We start from the raw sequence: 11,228 nt of genomic DNA, 5'->3' as shown, positions 1-11,228 counted from the left end.
GCCCCTGGCTAGATAACTGGTAACAGAAAAGAATGCAAAAATCCTCTTCCCCCAAAATGAACTTTGAATTGCAAGGAGCCACATTCTGAAGGTAGCCATTGTTCCAGCCCATGCTCAGTAAATGCAATAAGAAAGGAAACTTAAATATGCAATGCTTCCTCAGGGCCTCAGGGGACAAGCTCAAGGACTGCATTTGCTGTCATGTCAAGAAAGCTCAGATTGGGGATCCGTGGAAGAATCTCCTGGAATATTTCATGACCCATCCCCAAGGCAGTTTGAAATTGGTCTGCATCCCTTCATGGGCCACTGGTCCTGTTTCATCTGGGATAGACTGAATTGGGAAATCCCTCTCCCATATTAATCAAGTTCCACTTTGGTTAGTGGTGGTGTGGTGTACAGGGTGGGAAAGAAAAATTGGATTCCATTATGTAACATCAGGTAGTCATATTCCACTCACATAATTTTTCTAAGACCTTAATAAAATAGCAGAAAGCCTCAACCTTGTTGTTTAAGACTTAAACCTGGTTATTTATGCCACTTAAAGTTACTAGGGATGGAATATAGTATAACTTTGTATTTATGATAGAAAACTTTCTTGAAAGTGATTCATTTTCCATTTCTTACCATTCAGCCCCCTCTGATTACATTATGTGGTAAGTAACGCAACAGAAAGAGGTCGCCTCTTCTAATGGTTTCAATATTTTGTAAGAATTTGAGAATTTTGCCACGCAAAGGAGGACTCCAAGAGACGTTCTCTCATGCAACACGCAAGGGGTTTATTTTTCACACATGTGTGGGGCTCGCTGAACACGCAGGAACAGAGAGCCCCCCGCCTGAGCTTGTAAAAGTTTTTTTTAAAAGGGGTAAGATGAGGGGGGTGGGAGTCGAGCATGGGTCACAGGTGCTGTTTTGCAAAAAGCAGATAAGAGCAGCTTTACAACAAGCACTTTTAACAGTTTCACAGCGAGCATTTCTTGAGCATGAGTCATGGGAGTGGCTATTGCAGATAGCCACAGTTTTACAACAAGTGATTTAGGCGCAAGGAGTCAAGGGGGGGGAAGGGCGAGAAACAGATAACCGCCCTGGGAAAGTCTCGGATTGTTTATTTTCAACCTGATGGGGCTCATAATTCTTTTCTTTATAATTCTTAACTCACACCAAATGCATAGCCATGAATACAAAATGACACAAATGCTTTTGCTGGATATTTCAGAAGCTAAGATATATGTAAATAGCTAAATTAAGCAGGAAAAATTAGCTACTGTTAAGCTTTATAAAATTCCCTTTTACATTCCCCACTCCTTTTCGTATATATCTCTAATCTTAGAGATTTTCTGGATTATTTAACACTGAGTACTGTTGTCTGATGAGCATTAGTTTGACATTTCCAATCTGCCCCTGTAAAAACTGTATAATTTTATTTAGAATACATGGTCCTATAGTTATTATTAAAAGTAACACAGTTAAGGGCCCAGCGAGAGCAGATAATAGTGTTGTCAACCAGGGGGACTTAGTAAACCAAGATTCAAACCACCCCTGTTGCGCCTCTCGTTCTTTTTGTCTTTCACGAAGGCGCTCTCTGAGTTTTGTCATGGACTCTTTAACAACACCAGAGTGATCCGCATAGAAACAGCACTGTTCTTTTAAAGCTGCTCATAGTCCCCCCTCTTTGAGGAAAAGTAAGTCAAGTCCCCGCTTATTCTGCAGAACTACTTCTGAAAGGGAGGTTAGAGAGTTCTGAAGGGCTGAGACAGATCTTTCTATTTCTTTTAAGTCTTGATCTATCGCGGCCTGTAATTGACTGGTTTGTTGATTGCTATGTACAATGGCAGCAGTCCCTTTGCTTATACCGGCAGCGACAGTTACCCCCAGAGTGGTAAGATTACAAGGGGGTACCAGGAACGAAGGCCCCCCTGCTCCCTCCCAAGTTTTTATAGTCTTTCCATTTTCCCATCTGGATATTGTCCATTTCCAAGGCTTATGCGGGTTGGAATTGGGTTCCCCTGGGGGAAGGAGGAGAAGAAGTAGTAACCCTACGAACCCGCAGCTTGAGAGGATTGTCAGTCTTTTCCAGTTTCCACTGGGACTCAGAGGGTGAAGGCGCAGGTTTGAGATGAGACGCATGGATCCAGGATGCGATGCCATCGACTTTGACTGCGGTGGGGGTGGTCAAGAGTACCTGATACGGTCTTTTCCAGCGAGGTTTAAGAGTCTGTACCTGGTGGCGGCGGACGTAGACAAAGTCTCCCACCTGATATTGATGCAGAGTTCTGTTGTCTCCTGGCTGGTAGGAGGTGGAGAGCTGCTGCCACAGGAACCGCTGGACTTTTTCCAAGGCTCGCAGCCTGTCAAGCAAGGGGGTATGGAGGGAACTATTAATCTCTAGAATGGAAGACATGTCTTTGACTGGAGTTGGCGCTCCATATAAGATTTTATAAGGGGTTAGATTACACAAGAGAGCAGAGGGGGTATTTCTGGCTCTGAACAGGGCATAAGGCAGGAGCATGGTCCAATCTTTCAAGCCAGTCTCTAAAGCTAATTTGGTTAGGGTCTCTTTAATTGTCCTGTTCATTTTTTTACCTGTCCTGAACTTTGGGGTCTGTATGCGCAATGCAATTTCTAATCAATCCCCAATATCCTGGCCACACCCTGACTTACCTGGGCTACAAATGCGGGTCCGTTATCTGACCCTATTACCTTTGGTAGACCGAACCGGGGAAAAATTTCTTCCATAATCTTCTTGACTACGACCTGGGCCGTTTCTCTCTTAGTTGGGTAGGCTTCAACCCATCCTGAAAAGGTGTCTACAAAAACTAGTAAGTATTTAAGTCCATATTTTGCAGGTTTAATTTCAGTAAAGTCGACTTCCCAGAACTGCTTAGGTTGAGTTCCCCTTAGTCTTTTTCCGTTAGGAGCTTTGGTGGGGTAGGCGTTCACAATTTGACACGCCTGACATTTTCTAGCTACGCGATCTGCCAGCTTTTTCTTTTTTGAGGCTGTCAGAGGGTACAATTCCCTCCGGTCTTGCAGGAGCTGCTGTAGTTTCCCTGTCTCCAGGTGAGTGAGCTGGTGGACCTGCTGTATGTAAGCTAGGGCTTCCGATTCTCCTAGGGGTGCAACTTCAGATAGTGTTTCGGGGGTTGCTGTTTTTTTTTTTTTGGTTACTAGGACCAAGTTTATAAGGTCCCTTAATGCTGCCGCTTTTGCTTCTTCATCTGCTTGCTTATTACCCAGGGTTATTGGGTCAGAGCCTCTTTGTGTTTGATTTTTTTACTAGCTGAGGTTAATAGCTCTCTTTGTTGGTAAATTGCCCCATGTACGTGGGCAGTAGCAAAGGCATAACGGCTATCTGTATAGATAGTCGCTCGCTTTTCTTTTGCTAATTTTAGAGCTTTTGTGAGGGCAATTAGTTCAGCCTTTTGGGCAGATGTTCCCTCCGGGAGGCTAGAAGACCAAATAACTTTTGTCCCACTGACTACCACCGCTCACGCTCGTTTCTTACCGTGTTGGAGAAAGCTGCTTCCGTCTGAAAACCAGGTTACTTCCGAGTTAGGCAATGATTGGTCTTTTAAGTCTCTGCGGATTCCGGTTTTTTCAGCTAATATCTCTTGGCAAGTGTGCAGCACAGGTCTCGCGGTCTCGTCCGGGAGCAGGGTAGCTGGGTTTAAAGCTGACGGGGCCCCGAAAGTCACCTTTGGCCCTTTAGGATTGAAGGTGATTCTCGCTTTTAGTTTAGTTAACAAGTCTCTTCCTATAAGCGGGGCAGGGCACTCAGGGATAACTAGGAAGGAGTGTTGAAGCTTCCCCTTCCCCAGGTCTATGGTTCTTTTAGTAGTCCAGGTGCAGTAGTGACTGCTATTTGCTCCCCGCACTAAGGACTTTTTTGTAGAGAGCGGGCTTATAGGTTCTTGGAGGGCCGATATTACTGTTCCTATGTCGACTCCAAAATTAATTGGTACCCCCTCCACATTAAATTTTACCCTGAGCTCGGGGAGGGGTGCCAAGCCCTGACTCCCCTAGTCTTCACTTTCTAGAGCCAACGTGGCCGGTTGTTGCCAATTTGGGGGCCTAGTACCCCTCCGTTTTTTTTTGGACAGTTTTTGGCCCAGTGCCCAGTTTCTTTGCAGTAGGCGCACTGGTCTGGACTAAGAGGGGTATGATAACGCCGACCCGAGGGATTTTCTTTAGCTTGTCCTCTACCTTCAGTGTTTCTTTCAACTACTGTGGCCAGGATCTTTGTTAATTCTTTCGTTCTCCTTCTCTCTCTCACCAACTCTTTTTCCTCTCTCTCTCTCTCGTTCCTTTGTTCTTTTTCCTCTTCTGTTTCTCTTTTATAAAACACTTTTTCAGCTTCTTTGACTAAATCTCGCAAGGCTAGGTCCTGCAACCCGTCTAAGCGCTGCAGCTTGCGTCTAATGTCTGGAGCTGATTGGCCGATAAAGGCTATGGCTACTGAGGCTCTTTGATCCTCTGATTGAGGGTCAAAGGGAGTATACCTGCAGTATGCTTCCATTAGTTTTTTTAAAAAGACTGAGGGCGATTCGTCCGCTCCCTGAATAACTTTTTTTACTTTGGCTAAATTGGTGGGCCGGCGTGCGGCTGCTCGGAGACCTGCTACTAGAGTCTGGCGATAGATGGACAGATGCTCCCTACCTTCAGAGGTGTTTGGGTCCCAATTAGGGCGGTGCAGCGGGAACCTATCATCAATGACATGCTGGAGTTGGGTGGGTCTCCCGTCTTGTCCAGGAACTTGCTTCCTGGCTTCCGGTAGGATTCGATCTCACTCCTCCGTGGTGAAGAGAGTCCCCAGGAGTTGTTGACAATCATCTCAAGTGGGCTGGTGAGAGAACATAAGGGACTCCACCAATCCAGTCAGCCTAGTGGGAGCCTCGGAAAAAGGAGGGTTATTATTTTTCCAGTTATATAAGTCAGAGGAGGAAAAGGGCCAGTATTGTAGAGCAGGCATTTCTCCCCCGTGTCCATCATCCACTGGAGGCCCGTACGGTCTGAGGGGGAGAGTGACCGCTACATCAGATGGGCTTAGTGCTTGTCTGCTTCGTGTACTATGTGCCGGTCCTGGTTCATCTGGGATCGTCTGTTGGTGAACCTGCGGAGAGGGAATGGAAGAGGGCGGAGAGAGGGAACTAGAGGAGGGAGAAGATGAGCTAAGAGAAGGGGGGTCCTGTACCGGAGCTGAAGGGTAGGGAGGAGGGGAAGAAGGACCTGCGTCGAAGAGGAATAGATCCGATTGGGATTCCGGTAGGACTGCAGGAGGTAAGGAAGGATAGAGTTTTGGAGCTTGAGAAGGACCCGGCTCCTTGATTGGGAGTACAGAGGGAGAGTCATGTTGACCAAGAGGAGTGAGAAACGGCTTTACCCATGGAGGTGGATTTTCACACAGGTCCTGCCAAACCATGATGTAGGGCTGCTGGTCCGGGTGGCCATACGGGTCAGGGCGGAAGATGACTGACTTGACGGCCCAAATCAAGGGTAGATGAAAAGCTCCTTCCCGAGGCTATTCCACGTTAAAAGAGGGCCACCCGGCCGAGCAGAACGTCTGCTATTTGCTTTTCTTTACAATAAAAGATAGATTCTGACCTCTTTCTCTGACTTCCGACCAGTGTCTTAAGGTCAGAGAAAGTGGAGTCGACATTTCCTGACCCATCTTCGGTAAAACAAAAACAATTCCCAACACACAAATACAGACAGACACACACAGAGCCGGCACACCACGTTTACACAGTTTCAGAGACACAGCTCAGACTGGCCTGATGACTGTGATCGAGTTTCCCCCATCAGAAGGGAAACAGAATCAGAGTCGGCCCTGTAGGAAGCCTCCAGGCGTCCCCGGAGGTCCCCCAATCCCGAGGCGTCCCTCGGGAGAGTGACCTGCAACCCCGGACACGTCTGTCAGTTGCAGTCGGGGAGTGCTCACACGACTCTCCGACAGTCACTGCCAGTCTGACAGACTAAGCGATCGCACTTCAGACAAAAAGGCCTCACTTACCCCGAGAGAAAGAGCTGTTGGAGCCTCCCCTTACGAAGAGCCGGTCTCGGTGGGACCTCCAAATGTAAGAATTTGAGAATTTTGCCAAGCAAAGGAGGACTCCAAGAGACGTTCTCTCATGCAACACGCAAGGGGTTTATTTTTCACACATGTGTGGGGCTCGCTGAACACGCAGGAACAGAGAGCCCCCCGCCTGAGCTTGTAAAAGTTTTTTTTAAAAGGGGTAAGATGAGGGGGGTGGGAGTCGAGCATGGGTCACAGGTGCTGTTTTGCAAAAAGCAGATAAGAGCAGCTTTACAACAAGAACTTTTAACAGTTTCACAGCGAGCATTTCTTGAGCATGAGTCATGGGAGTGGCTATTGCAGATAGCCACAGTTTTACAACAAGTGATTTAGGCGCAAGAAGTCAAGGGGGGGGAAGGGCGAGAAACAGATAACCGCCCTGGGAAAGTCTCGGATTGTTTATTTTCAACCTGATGGGGCTCATAATTCTTTTCTTTATAATTCTTAACTCACACCAAATGCATAGCCATGAATACAAAATGACACAAATGCTTTTGCTGGATATTTCAGAAGCTAAGATATATGTAAATAGCTAAATTAAGCAGGAAAAATTAGCTACTGTTAAGCTTTATAAAATTCCCTTTTACAATTTAATTTTAAATTTGAATGCAGAGGCAGAGATGCTCAAACTTCCTTTTACAGGGAACTCAATTGTAACTCATTTTCAATAAAGAATTTTATGGAAAACTGCATAAACATGTTGGAATGATTACCTACAGACTTTACCTAGAATAATTTAATTTTAGTAAAGTCAATATTTACCCAATATTTCCTTTTGTTTCTTCTTGGTGTATATGTAAGATTTTTACCCTCATTGTCTTCTAATAGAAATTTATGTATTTAATTATTTATTCATTTGCTCACTTACCTGTTTACTTATTTTAAATCCACACCAATATATGAATGTAACTACAACATGGTCAAGATATACCACATTTCCATGAACCAGGAAAGTTCCTTTTTGCCCCTTTCCAGTGAACCCCTACCATCCAATGTCAAATAATTTTATTATTTCTATCATTATGGTTTAATTTAGCCTCTTTTCAACTTTATATGAATAGAATCATAGAGTTTTATCATTCTTTGTATAATTTATTGTAGGAGTCAAGGGTTAGAACAAGACCTGCAGAAATTGTTGGAAGCAGCTGGCGTCAGGATGGAGGCAGTAAGCCATGGAGATTGTTATGTAGAGTAGTCTGGGAGGAAGAGAATGTTTACCCCAAATGGTTATGTTAAGTATGAAGAACACTGTAAGATAAGAACTTTGCTCCCTCAGGAAATGCCTGCATATCTATTGACATCCTGTGCTATATAACTGGAATCTGATTGAGAATAAAGTTGTCTGATGTCTGATGTAGAATTAAGCTTCAGACACACTGAACTCATTTGTGTCTGTCTTTCTTTTCTTCCTTCCTTTCTCTCTTTCTCATCATTCCTTATTATCCCTCGAGCTCTGTTTCAACAGGAAGCAACAATTTATTTTTCTCAATATGTTTTCAGGATTCATTCATTTTTTACTTGCACCAATATCTACAGTACAGATTTTCTTTGCTGACAAAGGTTGCTGGGTGTATTTCATATGGTTATTGCTCATTTGTATATCTTCTTTTGTCTAAAAAATACTTTGCTAGATTTATTGGTTCCTTTGTATTTATTAATGATTTATAGAATGTGTATATTCTGGATACCTCTAATGTTACATAAGCTTGTTGAGAACACTTCATTCCTGGTTGTGCCTTGCCTTTCTATTTTTCAATTGTGTCTCTTAATGACTATAAGTTTCTAATATTGTGGAAGTTCAACTTATTACTCTTTTCACTTAAGCTTAGTGTTTTGTATCTTCTAAAAGAAATCATTACATACTCAAATTTTCATGAAAATATCTCTGATGCTTTGCTTTAGGAAACTCATGAACTTTTCTTTTAGATTAAGTTTTGCAATTCATCTATAAATTTTTGAAGGTATTTAGCAGGAGGTATGGTTACAATTTTCCTTCAAGTATTTATTCAGTTTATTCTGACACCAGATTGAAAACGTTTTATTCCTTATTTAATTTCCTTACCATTGTTTTGACATTGTTGCCAGCAATCAGTTATTCTATCTCTCGACTGGCTACTTTGTGCTTCACATATATTTACCTATATTTATTCCAAAACAACATGGAATTATTACTGCCTTTTTAAAATAAGCCTTAGAAATAGGTATAATAAGTTTTCTGAATTTTTTTGTCTTTACCAAGATTATCTCATTGTTTCTTGTTTCTCCTTTCTTTTACCAAGTAAAATTTAGAATCAAATTGTTAATGTCAACAAATTGATTTTAAGATTTGCTTTTGTTCTCTGAGATGACATGGAATCGCTATGTCAACTTGGTAAAAATTATCATCTTGACAATATAAAGTCTTCTAGTCAATTATCGTTGTATCTCATTCAATTTATTTTGTATTTCTTTAACATTTTTCAGCACTATAGAATAGTTTTCAATTTAGAGGGCTTTTTATCAGATTCACTATTACTTTTCCATAAACCTCATAATTTTGTGGTGCACAGGTTGTTCAATGGTAGGAAGCTCACTTTCCACGTGGGAGACCAGGTTCAGTTCCCAGATCATGCACTCCTCCCCCCAAAATAAAACAACACACACATCATAGCTTTGCATTTTATAGTAAGTGGAATTACTGGTAATACAATTTTCCAATTGTTTGCTGCTACTATATAAGATGTGATTGATTTTTAGAACTAAGCTTGTATCTGGTGACTTTTTTATATTCATATTTGATTTCTAATAGTTCTTTTATAGATCCCTTGGTATTTTCTTTACAATGATTTCATTTGATAATAAATAATTTTTATTTCATATATTCCTATCATTATGTATCTCATTTCTAGTCATTTTTGTTTATACACTTATCTATTTTACCAAATTGGGAGATTTTTGTCAATATTTCAATAAGTGTTTCTTCCCCATTATCATTTTCTATTCTTCAAAGATGCCAATTACACAATTTGTATCCAACAAAATTTTCAATTGGTCATTGTTAGTCAGTTCATTGTTTACTAATATATTTTCTTGTATAGATATTGGATGTGGTGGCCAGCATTCTATAATAAATGCAAAAACTCCTTCTTCCTCATATGTATGATATCTATAAATCTCTACTATGAAGTGTGGGTATACTCTACTGGAATAACTGGATATTATTCCTGTGATTAGAAGATGCTATATGGCATAGATGAATTAATTTTTCAGATGGAATTAATGTCCCTCACCAGTTGATTCAAGTTAATCAAAGGGAATTATCTGTGTAGCCCTGATGTAATCAGAAAGGAATTTCAAAAGGAACTCTAGACGTCTAGATGGAGAAAAAGATCATAGAGACAAAGCAATAGATATGCTCTCCTGTGGGCCTTAAAGAAGCAAACTGACTTATTGTGGAGAGAACCATGTGGTAAGCAACTGCAAGGGAAATATCAGAGCTACTCTTTCTGAAAACAGAGATTTCAGTCATCTAAGGACTGAATTCTACCAAGAAGCATGGAGTATGATTTGGCACCATTGACTCTCAAAGAAGATTGTAGCCCTAATCAACACCTTGATTTTACCCGGCTGACTCATATTCCATCTCATGTCCATAGTGATGTTTTAAAGAGTAATTACCAAATTCATTATGAAATACAGTATCATCAGAGACAGAATATAGGTTGCCTCAAGGTGTCGTTGATCTCACACAACATTTTACTTATGAAAATGATTAATAGAAGAACCTTTTATCAGTGGTCAGTCTTTAGAGCTCTAACAAAATTTCCCAAAGAAGAGTATGACTTGTTCTCATTTACAATATAAACATTATGGTAGTTACCATTTACTTTCAACTTGGCTCAAGCACAATCCTTCCTAGAGGAGAATAAAGAACAAAAAATCCTGTGTTCTCTGGGAACATTTCAAGCTGTATATCACTCTTGAATTTTTGTCATTGAATGTGCTAATATCTGCAGAAAAAGCTTTATAAAATTTAATTGAGAAATCGCACTGGCTTTGGAGATAAAAATTGTGAATTTTCATTACAAACCCCTCAGAAATTAGGTAAAATTGGTATTCCCTCAGAATATAAGACATGAATGGAAATTGTGAAGAATTATGATAATCAAATGAAATTATTCACTAAAATTTTTGTAAATGAGAAAGAAGCATAGGAAATTTATTAGTCAGGGTTCTCTAGAGATGCAGAAGCAACAAGAGATAAGTATAAATATGAGATTTATAAAGGTGTCTCATGAAACCATGGAAATGGTAGAGTCTACATCTGCAGGACAGGATGTAAAGCTGGAAAACTCCAACTATGGAGTTTTCCATAGGAGAAGAACTCCATAGGAGAGGCTTACTGGCTGGATAAACAGTGAAAACCATAAAAGTCTTTGAATGATTGGATTGTCTCATTTGTGGTGGTCTATCTTAGTCTATCACAGATGTAACCAGCCATAGATGCAATTGACTGACTGATGATTTAATAATCAGCCTTCTAGTTTCTCAATCAGCCATGTAATATCCTTGTAGCCATTGTTGACCAGTGCTTGCCTGAACAAACAACTGGTCATCATCACTTCACCAAGTTGACATTGCAACAGAGAAAAAAATAAGATTTCATTTCAGAAAAGAGATAGAAATTTTACACCCTTCATGTGGTGTTTAAGACGCAAATGTGAAGTGTTCAACTCATCCCTTTATGAGTGTATCCAGCACAATGAGGAAGAACTAGCAAACATCACTGTCTTTTAACTCCACAGAACTCTGCTAAAGTTTCAAAAACACTCTCACCCAGAGCCCTGCCTCTTATAAACATTTAAATAGCATATCCAGTGGTAATAACTTGCATACATATATTGTGAAATCACTGTATTGACTATCAGTGCTAATTTAATTATTGGAAATAGAGTGTATTAGTTAGGGTTCTCTAGAGAAATGGAATCAACAGGGAACACTTGCAAATATAAAATTTATAAAATTGTCTCACATGACTGCAGGAAATCAGAGTCCAAAAATCCACAGGGCAGGGTGTGAAGCTGACAACTCCGATGGAGAGTCTGGACAACTCCACAGGAGAGGTTTGCCAGCTGAAGCAGGAATAGAGCCTTTCTCTTCTGAATCCTCCTTAAAAGGC

Source organism: Tamandua tetradactyla, chromosome 23 (genome assembly GCF_023851605.1).
Source record: "Tamandua tetradactyla isolate mTamTet1 chromosome 23, mTamTet1.pri, whole genome shotgun sequence".
Taxonomy (NCBI): Eukaryota; Metazoa; Chordata; class Mammalia; order Pilosa; family Myrmecophagidae; genus Tamandua; species Tamandua tetradactyla.
This window is presented reverse-complemented; position numbering follows the sequence as displayed.